At 35.2% G+C, this 25551-nt stretch overlaps 1 long non-coding RNA gene across 1 annotated transcript; it reads left to right on the top strand.

Annotated features, from left to right (window-relative positions):
* The first annotated feature begins 669 nt into the window (after positions 1 to 669).
* On the top strand, positions 670 to 23788 carry LOC103102681 (uncharacterized). The gene is made up of 3 exons (XR_008911175.1): positions 670 to 751; positions 1791 to 1870; positions 23712 to 23788. It is a non-coding gene; the product is annotated as an uncharacterized LOC103102681 (long non-coding RNA).
* The last annotated feature ends 1763 nt before the right edge of the window (positions 23789 to 25551 follow it).

Below are 25551 nucleotides of genomic sequence, written 5' to 3'. Positions count from 1 at the left end.
GCTGTCTCTTGCATTTAAATTATTATGGCATTGCTCATTAACATAGGTGTATTAGTGTATTAACCAATTCTTTTCATACTCCATATGGGATAATAATGTCAGATTTGCCCTGGAGACAAAAAAGTACAAATGGCAAACATATTTTAGAATCAAATTAGAAACAGTTGTTTTACAATTATAAGTTTATTCTACTTCCATTTTTACTTCTCCAGATGCCTTTTAGATTTCTTGGGTCAGTAGGCATTCTAAACTGAACATGACCAACTCATTGTCTTTCCTCTTGACCCCTACCCCTTCCAAACTGCCCTTTTACCATAGAGAGGAGTACTCTTTCCCCAGTCCCTGAGGCTTGTAATCCTTGTATTCAATCTCTTGCCAAGAATTGTCAATTTTATCATTGTCATATCTCTGGAATATGCCTCTTTCTTTCTACAGTTTCAGACTATTGCAGTATTGTGTTGGTGGGTGTCCCTGACTCAGATCTCTCTCTACTCCAACTTATTCTCCATTTGGTCACATAAGTGATTTCTTAAAACACAATTATAACCATGACATTCCCCTACTCATTATACTCCAGTGGCCCCCTATTATCATGAGCCTTAAATACAAAATACACAGGAAGTGATGTAAAGAACTGCCATTATATTTCATGTCACTTCCTGTGAGAGGGACTTTGGCAGTGGAACTTGACTTGGAGGAGCTCAACTGTGAGACCTCAGACTGCTTCCCTGAGATGATCACGTGGCGAATGGTAAGGCTGTATTCCCTTTTCCTTGACCTTTCTTGAAGTACCAGCCTACAAGGAGGCCCAGCTAGACTTAATCTTCTGGGAAGGCCCCTTTTGACTAAGGCCTCTGGACTCCCCCTGGCTCAGATCAGGCCTGAGCAGATCTTCTTCCCTTTTCCCTCTCTCTCCCTCATTCTTAATCTCTTACTTCTATTGTAAATAAATCACAATAAAATTTCATTCTGACAAGTATTTCATTGGGATTTAGAATTTAAATCCCTGGCAACCACTAATATATATATATATATATATATATATATATTCAGTCTCAACCATAAATTTTACTCCTAACATTATGCCTGAGATGCTCTCACTCCTTATCTTACCTTGGCCTCCTGGTTTTCATTTTAACTCTCATCTAAAATCCTATATTGTATAAGAAGTCTTCTCCAAGTCCTCTTAGCTCTGATATATTACCTTTTTAAAATTATTTCCTATTTATACTCCATTTAGCTTGGTTGTCTATATTTGTTTGCTTGTTGTCTTCTCTATTTGACTGTGAAAACTTTGAGGGCAGACTGTCTTTTATTTCTATTTCTCAAGCCCTAGTATATAACAGGCACTTAAAAAAAGATTTATTGACTGACTAGTTTCTATTCAAAGAATGATTTAGCAGAATATCATCCAGAAGTGTAATTTTAACATTTCTTGCAAAAAATACCATGGACAGAAACATTTCAAGACCTCTGGGACCCTCTGAACATATGGATGACTGCATGCACAAAATCCTTCATTTTATTCCACCATATGACCCCTTTAGCCTTTCAGTTGGATGCTTTTCAAATGTTAATTCATAAGTTTCCTTAAAAGGATTCCTCTTTTGCCAGTGTTCCCTTTTTTCCCTCATTCTTTTGAGGAAAAAAGAAATAATCTACTTCTCTCTCTTTGCTTCCTTTCAAATTAAGTAGATGATAAAATTGTGTTGCTGGAGCTCATTATTTTTTTTATCCAATATTGGCCCAGAGATGAGCTCATCACATGACTCAAATCTCTTCTCTTTCAGTAATGGTCTCCATCCTTTAGATCATCTTTCATCAAAAGCACCTCAACAGGAAGCAGCCTCAACTTGCCAGTCACCCTCAGGTATTAAGCCCCTTGATGTTGAAAACAGAGAATTCTGCCTAGCAACACCATCAAGACATTTGATTTTATTCTCCTCTGACCATAAATGAATTGCATTTCAAATACTTCCATCAATTTTAAATTCCAGAGACTTCAATTGTCAAGTTGACCTGGTGGGCAGAAATGAGGCTTAAGCAGATCAAAGTCAAACACTAGATCCCAGCAGGGAGGACTTACAGCTGGTCCAAACAGCCTCACATTCTGCACAAAAGATCAACAAATTCAGTTGTCTGCTAGAGATTCAGAAAGATGATAATTCTAGCCTGAAAATCTTTGCTTTCTTTCTTTTTATCTACCCTTATTCAAGTTCTGCAAACAGACCTGTATTTCCTTTTGTTGCTGCTTAGATGTTTTTTAGTCATGCCCAACACTCCATGATCCCATTTGTGGTTTTCATGGCAAAAATACTGCATTATTTTCTATGTCCTTCTCTAGCTACTTTTTAGATGAGGAAACTGAGGCAAACAGAGTTAAGTGACTTTCCCAGGGTCACATAGCTAGTAAGTGTCTGAGGCCAGATTTGAACTGAGGAAGATAAGTCTTCCTGACTCCAGACCCAATACTTTATCCACTGTAGCACCTAGCTGCCCTCAACATATTTTATTATATGCTTTATCTAGGTATAATTTTTCAGGATTTTAAAAATCCCGAATGAATTCAACTATCCACTTGCTTTTGACCTTAGTTAAGCACAGAGATTCATACTTTATTGTGCGACTTCAAACATTTCCCCCCTATGTAGTCCTTATAACACTGCTACTAAAAAGAGATGAAGGAGAAAACATGAGTAAAGACAAGCTGCCAACATGACCTTGTGTTTTCATGTCTGGTATTTAATGTCTAACTCTAAAACCTTGAATGGAATGGGAAAGAGCTAAAGATACAATCTGTGACTTTTTTTCTTTTGACCAGTGAACCATAGATATGGAGATTAAAGATTTTAAATGCCAAGACAACAACTGTGTTTTAAAAGTGTTTGCTATTTGAGAAGTCGAGCCATTGGGACCAATCCCATATGCATCTATCTATCTATCTATCTATCTATCTATCTATCTATCTATCTATCTATCTATCTCTATCATCTATCTGTCTATCTATCTATCTATCTATCTCTATCATCTATCTGTCTATCTATCTATCTATCTATCTCTATCATCTATCTGTCTATCTATCTATCTATCTATCTATCTATCTATCTATCTATCTCTATCATCTATCTGTCTGTCTATCTATCTATCTATCTATCATCTATCTATCCATCCATCTATCTATCTATCTATCTATCTATCTATCTATCTATCTATCTCTATCATCTGTCTATCTATCTATCTATCTATCTCTCTATAATCTATCTGTCTGTCTATCTGTCTGTCTGTCTATCTCTCTCTCATCTATCTATCTATCTATCTATCTCTATCATCTATCTATCTATCTATCTATCTATCTCTAGCATCTATCTATCTATCTATCTATCTATCTATCTATCTATCTATCTATCTATCATCTATCTATCTCTCTATCATCTATCTGTCTGTCTGTCTGTCTGTCTATCTCTCTCTCTCATCTATCTATCTATCTATCTATCTATCTATCTATCTATCTATCTATCTATCTATCTATCTTTGTCTGACTGTCTACAGGAAAGGACAATGAAGCTTATGTAGGTTAACCCTGTTGTGTGTATTTAACATAAGTTTTTACCTCTTATTCCATTTGAAAATCCATTTTGGTCGTTATCAGTTCCATTATTTGAGTGGGTGCACATAAGTCCCCTGTGAGGAAGCCAGATGCCATGGCTCCCTAGCTCCCTGAAGAGACTGGCCCTTAGTCTCACATAACTCCTCTTATCCCAAAGAGTGAGCTCTGACTCAGACTGAGGTCAAATCTGTACCACCAGAGAGATGCAGAAGGAGGACACCAGAGGCTTCATAAAAGAGGGAACTGAAAAAGTGAGGTCTCTTTTTGGGCTTTTCTGCTCTTGGCCCTTTGGGGCAGGAGTCCCTTGTTGTCATGGCTGCTTTTGGCCTGTGAATGGAGATAAGCATGGCAAACTGAGATTAATTAGGCTTGACCAGGTGATCATTCTCTCTCTCTCTCTCTCTCTCTCTCTCTCTCTCTCTCTCTTCTCTCTCTCTCTCTCTCTCTCTCTCTCTCACCTTTACTAATAAATAATTATAAATTAACATACAATCTCTAGAGAATTTTCATCATAACACTGTAAAGTAGGTGCTATTATATTCCTCACTTTATAGATGAAGAGAGTGAGACTGTGAGAGGATAGATTATTTCACCTGGCTTTCACAGCTAATGTGTCTGAGTTAGGATTCAAAATCAGGTCTTCTTGATTCTAGGTGTGACACTAGCCACTGAAACACCTCATCTATATCTGCAGTACCAAGTAACTATCTAGTTCCTAATTTCAGTCCTATGGGGCATTTGGAACATCTACATTCACTTCAATATTATCCAATTCGAATTCATTATCTTCAAAATAATCTCCTCTTTCTAGCATCTCTACTTCTGAAACAGTACTACTCTTCCATTAGAAGAAATATAGGATTCATCTTTGATTCTTTAAAAATTCAGTCTTCAGATATCAGAAAAAAAGTGAAATGAGGTTTTTGTATGGCCAGCACCCTTTCTTAGGTGAAGTTACATGTGACTGAGTGCTAATATCCATGATATTCATTTATAAAATATTTGCCTTGGAGATCATGTTTTGATTTTCTCCTAAAGATTCTTTCTTCCTACTTAGTTACTGGTAAACTCTGGCTTGACCTAGCACAACATTCTGTTCACTCTACTGGATCAACACTTAGACCACTCTTCCCTTGTTTCCCCAGAAGGGTTGTCTTCAGTCTTTATTCATTCCCTTAAACACCAGCACACATTGGCCCTATCTTTCCCAGAAGTCAGAAAGCATAGATTCTCCTATTTCATCTCCCTTATTAAACTATTCGCTCATGAACATTTTATATTCTTGTGTACATTCTATCTGGGCTTTATCCCTAGGAAGATATTTCTACAAGCACCAATCTCCTATAGACCCTCTGTCATGTTTGGACCTATGTAAGTTAGTAGGATCTGTGTTAAAAGATGTCAGCTTTCTAATTGGTCATTCTGCTTCTGAGCTCTCTGCTTCAGTCCACTGTCTTCTGGCCACCAGGTTAATAATTTTAAAACCCAACTTTCATCATGACACTTTCCTATTCAGAAGTTTTCAATAACTGCTTCCTAGATTCCCCTCGTCATTTTAAAGGTCAAGAGTAACTGGGAGGAAACTTGTATTTATCCAAGTACATTATTTTAACCATATTGCTCTGCTAAGCAGCTAAGGGTAGCAAACTCACTATGCAAAATTTAGCTCAATGCCTAACTTTGTCTAAAAATATAGGACTTGGGGACACCTCTCCTCTCTCCCACTCAGATGGTGTTCATAGATATTCATCCCTTATTTCTCCCCAAACATCACTCAAACACCAGTCAAGCTTCCTTGACTTTTTGACCCACCTTTTTTGCTTACTTTAAGTATAGTCCTGCAATACATTTGCACAATTCTACAAATGGTCTTTACAAATCCAGTGAGTAAACAACACTATAGTTTTGGTAACAATTTGGCAAAAAATATTCATGCTTTGCCTTAACTTATCTTCTTGTTACTTGGCTTGGAATTCTGTGGCCATATTGGGGATTCTTCCCTATCTTCCTCTGGGTATATAATTGATTCAGCTGATTTCTGTCTGTCAAGGTCTTATATTGTCATACTACAACTTCCTATATTTTTTAAAATAAAATTCTTGATAAAAATAAGACTAAACATCCTGGCTGGGGCTGAATCTTGTAAGGCCATTAATAAACACTAAAAGGGAGCCTATTCTTAGACTCAGGGTCCTTGTTTAGCAGCTGTTGCTACTTTCACTCCTACCTCATCTCTCATTTTGTCCTTTGCTGCTCCTACCTTCTATTGTTCAGCTACTATAACATCAATGACTTCACTCCCTACAGGGGAAAAATATGCTAGTGTATTTGGCCCTTCAAAATTTCAACCTAACAAGACTATGTAAAGTTATTTCTTCTTACACTAACATACACAATTTCTTTCATAGCCAAGAGAGCAACTTCTTGCTCTTTCCTTCTCTCTTTCATTTGAGTGGCTTTTAATCCACTGAGATACCCAGCTGCCTCCACCCCTTTTTTAAACCCTTACCTTCCATCTTAGAATCAATATGGTGCATTGGTTCCAAGGGAGAAGAGTGGTAAGGTCTAGGCAATGGGGGTCACTTGACTTGCCCAGGGTCACACAGCTAGGAAGAGTCTGAGGCCAGATTTGAACCCAGGACTTCCCATTTCTAGGCCTGGATCTTAATCTGCTGAGGCACCCAGTCACCCCTTTTAAATTTTTTTCCTCTGTATTATATCTTTTATAGTTTTTTTATGAAATCCTCTCATCAAAAGGAACTCACTATGTCCCATTTCACTTTTGGGCAGCCATAATTGCATTATTTATTATGTATTGCATGTGTATTAAGGTCAAATTCATACCCTTATTCAATATGAAAAGGTATCTAGGGGTATGTTCATTTGATTCTGTATTAATCCATTTATAAGACCCAGGTAAGAGAAAATATGTAATCAGCAAATACATTAATGAGGCATGACTAACATGAAATAAAATTGTATTATCATCGAATTTCACAGTTGGATGGGACTTCAGCACCCATCAGTCCAAACTGTACCTGTAAAAAATGTCATCTCTAAAACATACCTAACAAGTAATCATTCAGCCTTTAATTGAAAACTTCTGTTGAGGATGAATCCATTGTCTCCTGAGGCATTCCACTATATTTTTATATAACGACTTACTAAGAAGTTTTTCATTATAAGATGTGAGTGCAGGCCAGAGAGGAAATAGAGCTGCTCTTGCAGTCAGAAAGTGCTGCCTCTGACACACACTATATGTGTGACCTTGGGGTAAATCATTTTATCTCATACTTACCTCCCAACTTAACAGAGACAATAAATTTCTGAGATGTCAATCTGCATTGGAAGATTTCCTCACTGAAAGTTCCTTATGACATGAATTCAGTCTTGTAGTTTTGGGATAGATCTTCACATTGACTGCATTGGCCATGTGCCTTCCTGAGGTCTTCTTGGGAGAGACTGATTCTGAACCTTACCTTCACTGCTTTGTCTCAAATCCCACCAGAAGGGTAACTAGCAGTTTCTGTGCTCAGGGGAAATACACAAGCCATACCCAAAAACAAGTGTAAAATATCCTGGGGGAAACCATGAGGTTTTGTGGGGAATAGGCTAAATCCCTGTGGCAAAGAACTCAGCTGGTCTATAACTGTAAATTCCCATTTTAAAAAAATTAATTCTCAAACTTTAAAAAAATTATGAACTTAAATATATTGATGAAGACAATAAAACAACAAACATCATTACAAAGAAGAAAAAAAATAGGTTCATTTATGGAACTAAAAACTGTTATATACAGATTTTTTTAAGTGGATATTCAATTTCCCACAATAGGAATTAGTAATAATAGTAAGAAAAATTTTTTCATTTTGCATATTCCTCTTGAATTTTTCATTTTTTCCATCTCTTTCCTATATCACTACCCAATAACTAAATATCCTTGTTAACTAGATGCTACTCACCCCAAGTCTCATTCATAGATCAGGTTCTTAGGGAGATAAATATCTCAGGTATTGGGTACTCTCTGGGTAAAAATTAAATGTCTAAATCTATATTTTATTCATTCATCTTCAATGATGCATTCACCTTTCATAATCAGTTGACACATTTAGTTCAAGGTAAAGGTATTTACTAAATAACATAATAGTATGAACAGAAGTAACAAAGCATCCCCCAAATAATCCCAACACTGGCATTATATGACATACAGTGCCAGTGGGAAGAATGAATACTTACAGGTAGTATACTAGAAAAAAGATACAAATATAAGGAATACATATATGACTAATGAATCATATACCTGCAACACTACAGGGTGCTAATAACTTTTCTCTACACATGGTTACCCAATGATGTTCAGGGTAAAACACTAAGCTAGGCTATCTGAGCCTCCTCCTCTCCTTGGCTCCCTGAAGGTAAACTCTCTGGGCTTGTTCTCTCATGGCTACATCAATTCCTTTTAAGTTAATTGCTTAATTGCAATACACCATTACTGATGGGGTGGAAGAGAGAATTCCTTTTCCAAAAGGATTTCAGATTGACTGTAGTAAGAGACAGAGTCTTTTCCTTGCTAGAGTTAGGTTCTTCTTCCGTAACTGACTCAGTTAACCCCTAGAAAATATGCTTTCTTGAAGGACAAAATAAATCCTCTTTTGATTGATTCCAGAGTTCTCAAGCTCCATTTTTACTAGTTATATAAGTAGGTGTGGCTGATCCTTTAGCTGGTCAGTGACTAGCTTGAGTTTGATTGAAGAAATTCTTTACACCTCCTAAGGGAGCCAAGAAGGACAAGTCATTCATTATACTTTCTTTAAGTGTACAATGGAGATAATAATACTTACAGTATCTACTTCCCAAAATTGTTTTAGGGAAAATGGTCTAAAAAGTTTAGTAGGGATGAGAAGTGGAGTTAAAAAAAAATTTTATAAAGGGAACTCCCAGATGAAGTAACTCTGCAAAGGCACAGTAGCACCTATTGTTTGCACCAGGTAGGTTGGAGGCACAGTAAATAGAGTACTGGGTTTGGAATCTGGTAGACTCATCTTCCAGAGCTCATATCTGGTCTCAGATAATTACTATTTATGTGACCTTGGATAAGGCACTTAACTTTTTTTGCCTTAGTTTCTTTATTTGTAAATTAAGCTGGAGAAGGAAATGGCAAACTAGTCCAACATCTTTGCCAAGAAACCCAAACTGATGCCACAAAGAATTGGAAAAGTCTGAAACAACTAAACAACTATTATTAGATTCATTCATTCAGGAAGCCAAGTGATATAATGGATAGAACACTGGACTTGGACTCAGGAAGATCCAAGGTGGCCCTGAGCATGACATTTAAATGAGATAATAATTATAAAGTGCTTAGCACAATGTCTGACACAAAATAAATTCTAGATAAACGCTAGGTTTTATTAATTCATTGAAGAAAAGTGATTGCAGTGGTTTGATTAACCTAATGGACAAATTTCTTTCTACTTTTTGGAAATTCTAGGCTTAGAGAATTACCTAATGTATTAAGATATTATTTGACATATCCAGGAACATGTAGTATGTGCTACAGTCAGGATTTGAAGGTGGGTCTCCCTGACTGCCAAGTCAATTCTAGCCACTATATTTTGCTTCCCTTAAATTTAATAAACAATATTAATTTCAATTATTATTAAGTTTTCATTTCAATAAAGCCTGACTCTGTAGGAGAGACCATATTCTACCCTAAGAAAAAGAAGTTCCTCTTTATATTAAGGTCCCAATTTGCTCAATAATATGGCAAAGTGAGTAGAGCTCTGGCTTTAGAGTCAAAACACCTCATTTAAGCCTTGCCTCTGACACTTACTAGCTGTGTGACCACAGAAAAGCCTTAATCTCTTAAAAAATTACTAACGCTAGAATTATGGAATAGTGGAGAGAAATGTCTCCATTATGAGGCTTTATAACCTAATGAAATTATGTTTCCTTCCCATATGAATGAATAAATGAACCAAATGATAACCAAATACTTCAAGGAGACCCAACCAGAAAAAAAGGTATCCTTACTTAATAGCTGTATGACCTTGGGCAAGTAACTTAATCCTATTTGCCTCGGTTCTTTATCTGTAAAATAAACTGGATTAAGAAATGGCAAACCACTCCAGCATCTTTACCAATAAACCCACCAAATTAGGTCACAGAGAGTCAGACCTGAAAGAAACAGTGTAACAACAACAGTTTACATGAAGGATCCAGCTTGTTCATCATCATCAAACTTTGGAAGGGGATCTTGAAGAAGTAAGACTTGAGGAAGAGAGAGAAGCAGCTAGAATTTTGTTACAGGAAGGAAAGCTCAATGGGGGCAGATGGAGAATGAATGCCAAGCAGAATTTCTTTCAAGCAGGGAGACAGCTGAACTGCTGGGAAGAGATTAGAGCAGTAGGTAGGAGTGTGAAGAGTGATGGGTGATAAGAAAATGCAAATGCAGCAGCAGGGCTAAAGGGACATACTATTGCAAGTACTGTAGAATAACAATCACTAATTGCTCTGCAGACCTGGAAAAGGATTAAGGCTTAGGAAGCAATAAGCTTCTGTGTGACTTACACAATGTCTAGAGGACATCCAGTGTCTTTACTTTGTGTAGTGCAGTCTGCTGATTTGGAGAGTTCTGAGGAGTTCTAGAGGGAGAAGAAGTAAAGTATGAAAAAGACCTTATTTCCTGGGGAAGCATTTTGTGTGCCTCATTGGTAGCAGCAAGCACAATTTTCCTGTGGTTGAAGATTATTTTCCATCCTAAACTCTCAATCCATTCCCAGGCTCTAAGAAACACAATTAGATGTTCATGTATCCATTTGACAATGAGGATGTTCCAAATTATGTTACTTTCAAACTTGCCATTTAAAATGAGGGCTTTGAGAACAGTAGATACTAAGGAAGATGAATAATTAATGTTTGCATAATGACAGCCTTGCCTGCAAGTCTGTTGGGGAAGACTGACAAGCTCCCACACATATAGAAACTGAGATATATCGTTAGGGTTTTCTTTTTCTTTTTTTCTCTCTCATTCTTTCCATATATAACCAGCTGAACAAAACCTTCTAAAAATCCATTCTTGGCATTTTCATAACATGCCATTAGCTAGTCCCATGTGTCACAACAGGATAACTTTATATTACTAAGATTTCAAAGAATTCACTGGGAAAACCACTCTGGAAAGAAATGGGCCTTGTCACCTACAGCTAAACTCTCACAGGTCTGGTGGAGGGGTCAGTCTTTTGCTGAGTTAATGAAGTAACATGGACCTCCACCTACAGTTTACCATCACCTTGTCAGTTTGGTTTACTCCCCTGCCCATTTTCCCTTTAGTAAGTGGAGCTGTCAGAACTAAGAGTTTCCTTTCTTTTTGTTCAAGCACCTACTTTATATTCATCAAGTGAGTATGTGGCATTTTATGTCAAGAGAAACACATTTGCTGTCAGGAAGTGACCCAAAGGTAATAAACCATGAATTATCTTTAAAAACCCAGTAAAGGATTTGGAAGTTACAAAACAAGTCATAAAAGAATTCCTTACACTATTTCCTACACAATATTTATTGAGGAAGACTAGAAGATGGCAAGGTCATTTTATTATACAAATCAATGGGCTGCAATGGTAATTTCTTTTATGATTTTTGTTTGTTTCTAAACTGGAGCAGAACCAAATTTGAGTGTGAGGTATGGGAGATGAAGTAGACCAGACTTCCCATTGTCTGAAGAGTAACTAAAAACAAGCTCTCATTCAACAGCCTTTAAGAATGCTCGATATCATGTTAGAAACAAGAACTTCTTGTTTCAAATAAAGAAAATGGGAAAGATGTAGATTATAATAAAAACAATGATATATTGTCTGAGAGAAATATGGGAGAGTGGATAGTCAGTCAATAATGGAGCCACTAACACCTGAGTTCCAGTCTTAAGACTTCCATATATTGGCTGACTAAATAGGAACAAGTCATTTAATCTCTCAATACTTCCAGCCAACTCTCTTAGACTATAAGTTACTGATAGTGGAATAATTAACCTCCCACAGGAGAGGGTTTGCAAATCAGTAGTTCCCTACTCAGATTACAAGTCTCAATATCCTCTTCACACACATCTATAAATATGTTTGTATTGATATTAATTATATAGAAATTTTTCTCCATTCATGGCTACTTCTCCCAAATTTAGCTTTATCCTTTTATTGTACCTTGTTATATATTTCCCTAGAGTGTTTTAAGACAAAAATGTAGCAAGAATACTTTTTTTTTACATGGTCCTTCCATGAAAAATGGTATTGGTTCCCTGCACTTAATAGACAATGGTGACCCTGTCTTCACATATGTCCAAGTTTGATGGAAGTGAAGGTGATCAATTGTGTATGCATGAATAAAGAGCTTTGACTGAATCATCTTAAAGAGGAAAAAGTGAAGGTTAAAAGTAAAGGAAGAAGAGAAATGAGATAAAATTAAATGAGCTTTTTTTCTGTTTCCTATGGGCTTATCATTTGGTTATTCAATGACCCCAGCAACCATAACTTATAAGATTAGAGGTTATAGATGAGTTGTTCCTCTATAAATATGACATCACAGATCTAAATACAAACATCAAAAAGGGGATTTTAGGAGGAAAAGATTTGGAGAAAAAAACAGAAAATAAGGAAGCAGAAGACGAGAGAAAATGATAAAAGAAAGTGCACACAACAAATTATCAAAGATATCAGAAGGTGGAGGAGCCACTGAAAGATACACACATTAAAATACCTTTCATGGACCTGGGGATTGGTCTAATCATTATTAAAAAAAACAATTATATAGTAATGCAAAAAGGTGAATAAAACATTTGACAGAGATCTGCTGCTAGGAATATACTTTCAGGATGCCAAAGAAAGGGAGAAAGTCATATAAAGTGAGAAACAAAGCCAATAATGGTTGGATGATTTAGAAATTGTGAAACATGAAAGAAGTAGAAAGATCTGGTTTTAAATCTCATTATGTAAACTGTGTGATCATAGACAATTGACTATTTTTCCTTTTATGTCTGTTTTCTCATGTTAAGTGATGACCCCTAAGGTCTTTCCAGTACTGGAGTCATGTTTCTAGTCCATAAGAAGTGATAATTGGGGCCAGAGGTGGTTCAGTGGACAGAGAGCCAAGCCTGTAGGCAGGAGGTCCTGGGTTCAAATCAGAACACAGGTACTTCCTGGCTATGTGAAGCTGGGCAAGTCACTTGACCCCAACTGCTTAATTGTTACTGATTTTTTTTTTTGCCTTGGAATTGACATTTAGCTTAAAAATCTAAGGCAGCAATTGAGTTCTCTTTAAAGTGATAATTATGAGCAATTCAGAGAAACATGGGAAGACATATCAATAGATTAAGAGCGAAGTTAGCTAAATCAGGAAAACAATACAACCACATCGATGTAAATGAAAAAAATTACACATCATAAAATTAAATAAACTTTAATGATATGATTATAAGGACAATACCTGGTCCCAGAAAGGAGATGAGAAAATGCACTTCAATCCTTTCGTTGGTGAGGTGGGTTTCCATTTACTATCCAATGTTCTTTATGTCTAAGTGGTTTTGTGAAACCTTTAGGTTTTTGTTGTCTTAAATCTTTTCTTTATGGGATAGCTCACTCTAGGAGAAAAGGGAGAGCATATTCAGAATTGAAAATGATGTAAAAATAAAGGTCATCAATTTTTTAAAAAATTTAAAAAGGAAGAGGATTAGGAAGAAAAAAGAAAATGAGAGAAGAATAAAAAATGGACAGAAGTGATAGGAAAAGGAATGGGAGGAGGGCAAAAGAGAGAATCTCTCTAATGGGTCCTGTGAAAAGACTATTTTTTTGATCAGGGTTTCAAAGCAAAGGGGCCAGTGAAATGAATACTGCTTCTCTTATGACTCAAGAGATAATGGGATATTGAAGTCCTTTAACCCCATACCACTGCCTAACAGTTCATAAGGCAGCCTTGAAAAAGCTTTTTTTAGAGTCTATAGCTATTATATTTTATGTGCACACAGTCTGCTTAAGGGGTTCTTTTCCTCTTATGGAATTCTTGTGTGTTTAAAAACATATTTAGGTTCAATAATGGTTAATAATCATTGATGTTTTAATAACTTCTCTGCTGATAATTTAAGGGCATGAAATATTCCATTATTAATTATATTCTCATATACAAAATTGATTTGTATACCATACCAGCATGAGAATGTTGGAAGCTGATTATTACCTTTTTAAATTCTTTTTTAAAAGAGTCACTAAATAATCAATTATTAAAATGAATCTATTACAAAATTCTTTTATCCATCAGTCAACAGTTCCCAAGTACTTCGAGTTGGTGTACTGGAAAAAGCTATGCACTAAGATTCAGAAAGAAATGGGACAAAATCCCACTTGTGATATTTCAGTGACCTTGTATCTTCACTGAACTCTAAGGGGAAAGTTTCTTCCCTTTGTAAAATAAGAGTTTTGGATTGATGGCTTCTGCAATTTATTTCACCTCTAAAACTATCATTTATGAATAACTACCAGTATTCTATGAGCTAGAACAGAACACATGGGAATAAGCATTCCTTGTGTTGCTGACATTTGTAAAAATGTAAATGAAATCATTGAAAAAAAATTTTAAAGGATCAAATTTAGGAAGCATTTCAAGCCTTTGGTATTGTTTTTAAGTACAAAACTAGTAATATTCAAAAGAGAATATTAGGACAGCATAAATGTAAAATAAAAATGGTCTCATACTGAAGGAATAATTATGTGATCAAATCATGTGGCCAGAAAGGACCCCATGAAGAAAGGATGTTAAGCAACAATGATCTGTATTAATTCTATTCACATATATATATGTTCCATGCTTGTATCTTCTCCTTATACTTACCACCATCTGTTATATTTCAATTGGGGCTTAAAGGGAGTTTTGCATAATAATTAGACTATCTGTTCTAAGCTAAAAAACACTTTTATTTAACAATTTATGAAAAAGACTTATGGAGAGATACACAAATCTGGTAGCAAGCACATAAGTCAATGGCAACATATAGAAAGATGTTAAGCTAGACTCCCTTTCTCAAAACTCGGGCAATAGCTACCAGGAAGGGACAAGGGGAGGTTAGAGAAAGGATACAACCCGGGAAGTTGACAGAGTCCTGTCATATTGGGGATTGGGTAGGAGAATCAGGCAATGCTGTGGAGGAGAGAAATTATAAGGCATGCAAAAGGAGATTGATCAGCTGTCATTCAAAGGAAAATTCCATTTGGAATGTTACTGGGAAAAGCAGTTTGGAGCCAAGCCAAAGGTAACTGATTTTCTGGGACTTGGCTGAGGGCTTTGGGCTGATGGTGGTGACTTTGAAGGAAGAATCTGGGTTTATCTCTGGAACTTGGGATAATCAAGTTGGAGGTGGCCTGGCTGATTTGAAGACAAAAGAAGAAGAAGGACAATAGTCCATATATCTCTCTCTGACTGGCTCTGTTTCATGCTAGTGACTGAATTGCCATTTCTCTCAATATCCTCCAACCTAAGAATCACTGTAGATAATAGGGAAATCCCAAACCTCTTACCTTCATTATCTTTCCTGTTTTCCTCAATAAACTCTTATTTGAGATAGTGTAAGAGAAAGAAGTATTTCCTCTGAAACATCATAATTCACCCTGAGTGACATAGAAGGAGACTGAAGAAGAGGGAAAACTGAAGGGAAGAAGAAGGGAGCAAGGGATATTGGAAGAGGGAGGAAGGGAGGTATAAAGGGTAAAGGGTAGGCAAAAAAGATAGCTGCCTGATGTATTAGTTATCTGGTATCCATCAAACATACCCTCCAATATCATCTATTACAATTTGGCACCTGGGGCTGACTGAACTTACAATCCCCAAAACAACCAACAAGATGTTCAAGCAAGTACTCTGTGGGCTAGTTGAGCTGGCAGTCATTATGGCTTACTGGATTTATAACATCCTACATAGTAAGATGACCACCATGATTATTGATTTGGTGGGATATCTGGGCAACACCACGATGCTCATACTACAATGGCCATTCCAAAAAGAAACTGTCTTTTGGCACATTATGACTCATTTATATTATCTCCATAGCTGCCATACAGACACTGACCTATATGAAGAACATCTATAGATTTGTAATCCCCCAAAAGGCAGCACAGATAATGGTGGTGGATACTAATTTGGAAAATGTTATTAAGAACATGTTTGAAGAATTTATCAAGGAAAAAGGGCTAGACCAGATTAAGGACAAGAACAATGGCCAGACAGATAGTGCACCTAAAGAGAAAGAGAGAAAGGCAAGGAAAACAAAAGGTTAATGCACAGAGAAATGACAGTGACAAGGACACTAAGCCTGATAGTGAACCTGAAAAAAAATTTTTCCACTAAAGGATGTCACTAAGTTATCAAATACAACTGGTATGTTACAATCCAAAGTGCACAGACAGTTTACAACCCAGGAGTTTGATTCCCTGAAGAAACAGATTCCAAAATTTATTGATCAGCCCTATAAGATGCAGAAAGAACTCAAATGTGCTTTCAGGATCTTTGATCCAGATTTCCAAGATGTAGAATTTCTCTTGTCTGAAATATTTAGTCTCCATGAGCATCGTGACTAGTTGGCCCACAGAGGAGCAAAGGGAAGACTTTGATTTTGCAAATCCCACAAGCATGACATACTTAAAAAAATATAGGGAAGACTTGCTCCAAGCTATTAAGCTCTGTTGTTCAAAGCCTAATGCACTGGCAAGATTTGACAAACTCATGCAAAATAAAAGGGAACATCCAACTTCATTTATAGATCATCTCTCTGAAATGGCTGAATCAATTATGGGTTTAGAGGCAAATACTGATGAATCTACTAATCATGTGAGAAGATAGTTTTTGAAAGGGTGCACTCCTCACTTGAAAATTTTTTTGAAACATTACTTCCCAAAGTATGGTACTGTGAGTCTGATTGAATTATGTGAGAACTAGACTTACCTTCATGAAAATTATTCAGAACAACATAAACAAATGCAAGATTTAAAAGAAAAACTAGAGGTAACAGAGAAAAAAGTAAGAGACAAGGAGATTGAAGAAATCAAGAAGCTAAATACTATTAGGATATACACAAAACCTACCTACAAACCAAAAACAGTACAGAGAGAAACTAGGCAGTGCTTTTTCTGCCATAACAAAGGACACCCGACTAAAGACTATTTTCTGAAAAAGAAATATGAAGTAAATAACAAAGCCACACAATCTAGATACAGAAATCAAAATTCCACTTGCTGTTCTCATTGTAAGCTAAAATCCACACAACAGGCAACTGATTTACAGGAAATGCAACAGGCTATTAAATCATGAGTCAAACCTAAATATTCTGACACGGTTAGGAGAGAATTATGAAGCCAGGTCTATAATGTATGTAGTTTGTTACATGGAGATAGAAGAAATGGTGTAAAAGAGACTCATGTTAAAATGAAGAGAAAAAAGATAAGAAATAGTGAAAATTCAATACAAGAAAGTGAATCTGTAAGTGATAGCAAATGCAATAAATCAAGAGACAGGCAGAGACAAGTAAAACAGCTAGATGCAGGAGTTAAAGACATCATGTCTCAAATAGTAACAGAGATAAGAGACTTAGAGTAAAGCTGTATAGTAACCACACAGGAAAAAAGTACAAATCAAGTCAAAACATTCTTGGAGAATTTTTTTCAGGGCACAGGGACTGAATTGTGTAAAAGGAAAAGACAGACAAAGTCACAAAAACGCAAGCACTTGGCTCTTGCCTTCAACTGTCACATTCCAAAAGGAATTTTCCTTTGACTGATCAATCTCCAGCTTCTTGTCCTTTTGCATGCCTTATAATTTCTCTCCTCCACAATCCTCAATGGCTTTAGTTCTCACCCAGTTAGACAGGTGGACCTCTTTCCAAAGTCCACAGAAATGACAGTTAAGATGTGTTGAAAATGACCAGAGGCATTAGAAATGGTTCTTCTGATTTGTTTTATCAACTATGAAATTTCCAGGCAGGAGGAGATAATTACTAAATTTTTATGAGGGATGGAAATTCCTAGCATGGAAAGTTTGAAGTATAGAATATTCTAGAAAAGGAGAGGGTACAATGCAGAAGAAAGGGATATAGCTATAGCAAAGTGAGCCTGAGACAAATGACTAGATTCATTAACTTTTTTTCTTTCAGCCTAGCATGCCCTTTAGTTACTACATTTGGCAAGACATTGAGGGACTGCTTTGTATAGAGTATCGAATTTATAACTGAAGAAGAAGCCAAAATAAAGCAAGGACCCTTTCTTCAGCAGTTTCTAGTCAATTTGGAATGATAATAGTATAGAAATTAATCCATCATTTATGATATAAATAAGTCTCTTTCTATGATGTTAGCTCAGCACCAATTGGTAAAGTGGAAAAGTCATTGGCCCAGAAGTCTGAGTACTTGAGTTCAAATTCTATCTCTGATGTTACTACTTGCAAGTATATTTCCCTAGAATCTAGTTCTCTCATCTGTAAAATAAGGCATCGGAATAGATGGTCTTTGATGTACTTTCTTAATCTATAATGCTGTGACACTGTAATTATAGATCGGAAAAGTGTTTCTGTAGCATACTGAAGAATGGCCAGATCAATGTCTACATCCCTAGGTGGGGTGTGTGGGCTGCCACTCTCTCATAGAAATTGTTTTCCTAGTTGGGCCACTCCATGGAGATTTTGAACTTTTCTTCCCTAGTAGCATCTTGTCCACTTTTGCTTAACACAATTAACTAATCCTAATAGAGAATTACATAGAAGATGCTTATTAATAAGCTTTTAAAGATATAGCATTTTAAAACAACATTCAAAACTGAACATGAACATATTCATTTAGGAGTAAAATTCATCTTAAAATTGTTCCCTAACTGTTAGCAGTCTCCTGGGAAATATTGATTCCAGCTCCAATATTTAGAGCAGTAGAGCCACATTTTATTAAAAAACAGAAACTTGTTTCTGTGAGACACTGAACTTTAACTCCCAGAACTGACTGTTCTTGGCTTCTCTTTTAGATTGGGCTCTGCTTATCTTATTTATTAAGGAGGGGAAGGAGGCAAAATGGGTAGTTTCTCCCCTTTTTCCTAGTAATGCAAAAAGCTTAGCAAATAAGGAATTAGAAAGAATTGTTTGAATATTTTTTTATCCACTGTGAACTGCTCTTTTCTCTCTTTCCACACACATATGAAAATAGGGGTTTTGGAATGTACGTAACACAATGCAAAATCTTTCTTAATTCTGAGAGCAAATTTCTATAATCATAAAAATTCTATAATTTTTATAATCAGCTTGTTCTTACACAACCAGATGCAAAGCTAATAGACACTTCTTTCTATGGGGAAGAGAAAGGAAATAATATCATGAAGCCCTAGCTGAAAGACCTGTGTTCAAATCTCTTTGTAATCTACTATCTTTCTAAGACATTTTTCTTGGGGTACAAGTAAGTTTGCATTTCCCTTACTTGGAAAGAAATAACAGAGGAGGGTTTTTTTTTTTCATATCAGAGCATTTGGGATGGGTGAAATTGAATTTCCTGAATTAGGATTAACATTAAGATTCGAGATTTAGTTTTGGGGTTTAGTAAATTAGTGACAAGAAGAAAATCCTGTCTGACTTGGAGGTCTAGGTAGATTGGTAGAGAGTCAGAGACCTGAGGACTTGGGAATTCTGTTGGGCCTAATTTCATTTTGGTTTCCTGCTCAGAGAGGAGGTTGGAAAGCTGGGCTTTTGGGGATTCCTTGAACCTTGTGTGACAGTTTGGAGAGGAGAGAAAGTTGGGGATTTGGGAAGAACTTGGGAAGGAATACCAAGAGTTGAGAAGAAAGAAGATCTGTGTTACCCTGTGTGTGGTTATGGAGTGGAGACAGGGTTGAGGCCTAACGGGCTGAGAAATCTACCAAGCAGAGAAATCTGCAAGGCCCAGAGCTGAACAACTATAAGGGGGCAGATGATTTTAAACTATAGAAGGATATACTATCAGAAATAGGTTTAGTTAGTTAGAAATTGGGTTTAAGACAGATTTAAGGAGAGAGCGTAGGCCTGGGATCCAGGCTGAAGTGGACTTCGTGAGAAGTCTCCAGTGGGGTGTGGGTACCTAGTTATCAAATGTCAAAGGAAAGATTTGAATTCTGCTCTGACTCTATTCCAGAACTTTACCTGCTTTGTATTAATACCTTCTTCTCTTATTCACAAGCATCTATGGCAGCCACAGGCATAAGGATAAATAATGGCTCTGTATGTGGCCTCAGAGGCAGGACATGAACTCAGTTCTTCCTTTCCTCTTCTTCAACTCTCTACCCACTAGGCCATGCTCCCTTTCCACACAATTACTATATTATGAATATTTATTTATGGCAGAAGGGCAAAGGAGAGTTAGGACAAAGTTATATTCTTAGTGTCTAACAAGGAGAAGAAGCTTGAGTTATAAAACCACCAAATAAATTAACCATTATATCTAAACAGATCTGCCAGAGGGTAGTATTTTCATTTAGTGGCAAATACAATTAAGCAGACATCCAATTTGATGCAAATAAAATCCTCCATATATTTGGTGGTGTCTTTACACCGATATAAATTGCAACAGGAAGCAATTTGTATAAATCACTATTATTCTAGAGAGAGATATATAGAGAAAGCAAATCTAATGTGACAGATGTTATAAATGTCGTCATTATGGCTTTTCATCTCAATTCAAACTGTTCATAGACTTCCTCCACTGATTGTGTTAACTAGGGGATTGTAAGATCTCCTGTCCTGGCAGGCAGCAGCTTTGTCATGCGGCAAATGTGCTCAGTTGTGTTTAGGATCTTCATTTTGCCGTTTATAAAGATGGCACAATATGGTAGTCAAAGTAAAGGGCTTCCAGATTGAACCCGTGAGCCTGATCCTTGGGATTAAAAAAACAACAACAAACAAACCAAAAGCCTAAGTTGGATGAAAATTCTAACCAATATACTTACTCTTCCATTTGATCTCAGTCTGGACACTGACTTCTAAAATAATTACGTACTACAGGGCAGGCATTTCTAATCAAACTGTTGAAGCAAAATAATTCCGTGCAAATGCATTAATGGATTTTTGATTTTGTCAGTTCAACACCAAAATTATGCTAGTAAGACAAACCAATGATTCATTCATGCCCAGGCTTCATATTTCAGTTCTACTAGCTGTATAAACATTGGAGTATGATTTGATTTTGCTGATCCTTAATTTCCCCTTCTATTAAAAAAGGCCACCACAGAAGGAAGTGATGAAATATTGAATACAGATGGAAACACCATTTTTTTACTTCATTTGTACCATGAAATTTTCTCTGATATGAGTCTTCTTTTGTATTATGATGAATATGTAAATATTTATTATATGACTACCTACCATCTTGGGGAAAGAGGCAAGGTGGGAGGGATAGAACATGGATTAAAATGTCAGAAAATAATTATTGAAAATCGCATCAACATGTAATGTGCAAAAAATTAAATTAAATTTTAAAAAATCAGTCATTTATTTAGACCTTATCTTGCTATGTAGTGTGTAATATTGGTCTATACCTAGTTTCTGCCAAGTTGCTTTCCAGTTTTCCCAGCAATTTTTGTCAAATTTTGAATCCTTATTGCCAAAATTTAGATATTTGGGTTTATTAAGTATTAAATTACTATAGTAATTTATCTTGTGCATTGAGGACCTAACCTATTTCTCTGATCCACTCAGATTCATAGCCAGTTGCAGATTGTTTTGAGGATTATTGGTTTGTAATATAATTAAAAATATGGAACTGGTAGGCTACCTTCCTTTATTTTTAAAAAATCGATTCCCTTGATATTCTTGATTTGTTCTTTCAGATGAATTTTGTTATTTTTTCCAGTTCTATAGAATAATTCTTTTGCAGTTTGATTGGTATGGCACTGAACAAGTAAATAATCTTAAATAGAATTGTTATTTTTATTATATTGGTATGAGGAAAAAGTATTTTTCTATTGCTTAGATATATCTTTATTTGTATGAAAAATATTTTGTAATTGTGTTAATATAACCCTTGAGTTTGTAGGGCAGGTAGACTTCCAAGTATTTATGTTGTCTACAGTTATTTTACAAATTTTTATTTTTTTATTTTAAAATGTTTTTTTTCCATGTTTCCATGATTTATTTTCTTTCCTTCATCTTCCTTCCTCCCTCCCAGAGCTGACAAGCAATTCCACTGGGTCGTACAAATATTATCACTTGATACACATTTCCATATGATTCATTTTTGCTATAGAGAAATCTTTTAAAGCCTAAACTCCAAATCACATACCCATATATACATGTGATAAGAGATGTCATATGTTCTTTTTTCTGCAATTATTTTAAATGGAGTTTCTTGTTCTACCTCTTACTGCTAGGTTTTGTTGGTAGTATAGAAATACTGATGATTTCTGCAAGTTTATTTTATAACCTGCAACTTTGTTGGAGTTGGTATTTGTTTCAATTATTTTTTTAAGTTCTTTGGGGTTCTCCAAGTATACCTTAATGTCATCTGCAAAGAGTGATAGGTTTGTTACTTCATTCCATATTTGAATTTCTTCAATTCCTTTTTTTTTTCTCTTAGTGCTATAGCTAGCATTTTTGGTATAATATGGAAAAATAATAGTGACAATGGACATCTTTGCCTTATCCATGATCTTATTGGGGAGGATTAAAGTTTCTCCCCATTGTAGTTAATAGTTGGTTTCAGATAGATACTATTTATCATTTTAAGAAAGGCTTTATTGATTCATATCTTTACTAGTGCTTTTCAAAGGAGGAGGGGTTATATATAATTTTTTAATTGACATGGCCAATTATGTTGATAGTTTTCCTAACATTGTGCTATCCCTGCATTCCTGGTATAAACCCCACCTGCTTGTAGAGTATAATCTGTGATATCTTTCTCTAATTTCCTGATAAGGTTTTATTAAAAATTTTCATCCATATTCATCAAGAAAATTGATCCATAGATTTCTTTTTCTGTTTTTGCTCTTCCTGGTTTAGGTATCAAAATCATATTGATGTCATAAAAGCAATGTGCTAGGACTTTTAATTTCTATCTACTTTTTTAATATTTTGTACAATATTGGGATTAATTCTTTCTTAAATGTTAGAATTAATTTTTAAACCCATCTGGTTTTGGTGATCTTTCTTTGGAAATTCATTTCTGGCTTGTTCATTTTATTTTTCTTTCATTTTGTAACATCCCCCCCCCCCTTTTTCCCAATTACATGAAGAAATAATCCTTGACAATTGTTTTCTGATATTTTACAATTCAGATTCTCTCCTTCCTTCCCACCTTCACCCCAAGATTATAATTACTTTTATATAGGCTATGCCAGTGCTTTCATGCAATGCATATTTCCAGATTGCTCATGCCATGATGAAAGACACATCGCACATATAATAACAAACTCATTAAAGAAATGAAGTGGAAGATGGCATGCTTTGATCTGCAGTCAGACTCCAATTGTTCTTTCTTCAGCTATAGTTATCTCACTTTAATTTTCTAAGGCAGAATTTTTCAAGTATAATATTTCTCTTCTGTTAATATTGTTAAATTTATGGTTGGACTGAATATTTAATTGGTCCCCAGGGGTTTAATTTATAAGTCCCCAATGTTAATTACTAAAGTAAAATGGAATTTATGATAATTTATTTTGCAATAGAGTGAAGATTTTAAGGATGAGATAAAAGGAGAGAGGCATCTCATAAATTTTTAAATGTTGTCTTATTGGTGCCATCCTATTTAATAAAATTTTTTATTCTGGTATTTGTTCTTTGCACCACTCATTCTTCAGTATTAAAATATATACATTCCAATTAATTTTAATCCATAAATTTATAGACCTTTATTGTATATATTTTATTAAATGATGGACTGAAAAGCATACATTTAATATTTCTTATTTTCTATTTAGTTGTGTAGTTTTTATACCTTAATACATGGTCAGTTTTTATGAAGGTGCTATCTACCACTGGCTAAAAGGTATACTCCTTTTTATTCCCATTTGATTTTCTCCAGAGGTCTATTATATAATCTGTTTTATAAGATTCTATTAATTTCCTTAATTTGTTTCAGAAGGAAGAAGGAGAAAAGAAGACAAAGAAGAAGAAAAAGAAGAAGAAGAAAAGAAGAAGGAAAAAGAAGAAGAAGAAGAAGAAGAAGAAGAAGAAGAAGAAGAAGAAGAAGAAGGTGTTATATTTTGTTCTGCCTTCATACTCTATCAGTTCTTTTTCTGAAGGCAGATAACATTTTTATCATGAGTCTCTGGATCATTATATTGCATAGAATAAGGAGGTCATTCACAGTTGTTCATCAAAAAGTATTGTTTTTATTATGTACAATGTTCTCTTTTCTATTCATTTTGCATCAGTTCATCTAAGTATTTCCAAGTTTTTTCTTTATGAAATAATCTTGCTTGTCATTTCTTATGGCATAATAGTATTCTATTATAATCATATCCCACAACTTATTCACCTATTCTCCATTTTCCTCATTTTCCAATTCTTTGCTACCACATAGAGAGCTGCGATAACTATTTTTGTATAAATAGGTCCTTTTCTCTCTTTTTAAAACATCTTTGGGATACATATATAGAAATGTCTATATCAAAGGGTATGTATAGTTTTAGAGCCCTTTGGGCATAGTTTCAAATTGTACTTAAGAATGATTGGATCATAAGAAATGATGAATAGAATGTTTTCAGAAAGAGCTGGAAAGACCTATCTGAACTGATAAAGAATAAAAAAATCAGAACTAGGAGAACATTATACACAGTAACTGCAATATTGTGTAATAATCAAATGTGATAGACTTTGCTCCTAACAGCAATATAATGATCCAGGGCAGTTCTAAGGAATTATGAAAAAGAATGCTATCCACCTCCAGAGAAAGAACTGTTGGAGTAGGAATGCACATGAAAACATATGAATTATCTCTTGTTTATTTGGGTATATGTTTTGGGGTTTTAGTTTTATAAGTTACTCACTTACAAAAATGAATAATATGGAAATACATTTTGCATGATAATACATGTATAGCCCAGAAAAATAAAAGTCTGAAAAAAAAAGAATTGTTGAATCAGATTACAACTTCACCAAAAGTCTCTATTTAACTTATTTCTTGATTTTTTTGTTAGATTTATCTAGTTTTGAGAGAGGAAATTTGAGGTCTCCCAATTGTTTTACCATGTATTTCCTCCTGTAAGTCATTTAACTTCTCCTTTAAAAATGTGGATGCTATACCATATAGTGTATATATGTTTAGTATTGATATTACTTTATTGTCTATGGTAACTCTTAGCAAGATATAATTTCCTTATATATTTTAATTATATCTATTTTTATTTGGCTTTGTCTGAGATTACAATTGCTACTCTTGCTTTTTTTCTTAAACTTCAGCTGAAACCTAATAGATTCTGCTCCAGCCCTTTACCTTTATTCTGTATATGTGTCTCACTCTGTTTCAAAAGTATTTCTTGTAGACAGTATATTGTAGGATTCTTCTTTTTGATCTATTTTGCTACCTATTTCCATTTTATGGGTGAGTTCATCCCATTTACATTTACAGTTATGATAATTAACTCTGTATTTAACTCCATCTTGTAGTCTCCCTCCTTTCACTGTCTCCATCCTAATAAGTGATTTAATTTTTTAATATAAAAATCCTTACCTTCCATCTTAGAATCAATACTGGTTGTAGGACAGAAAAGTGTTAAAGGCTAGGCAATATGGGTTGAAATGATTTACCCAGGATCCCAGAGCAAGGATGTGTCTGAGGTAAGTTTTTAATCAAGGATTTTCTGTCTCTAAGCATGACTCTTAATCCACTGAACCACCTAGCTTCTCCCAAGTGGTTTACTTTTGAGCATTATCTACCCAAATCTATTTTCTCATCTCTCAGTCAATCTTCCCTTTCT

Source organism: Monodelphis domestica, chromosome 4 (genome assembly GCF_027887165.1).
Source record: "Monodelphis domestica isolate mMonDom1 chromosome 4, mMonDom1.pri, whole genome shotgun sequence".
In the NCBI taxonomy this organism is placed as follows: Eukaryota; Metazoa; Chordata; class Mammalia; order Didelphimorphia; family Didelphidae; genus Monodelphis; species Monodelphis domestica.
Note: the sequence above shows the minus strand (reverse complement) of the source record. Positions and strands in the feature narration are given on the sequence as shown.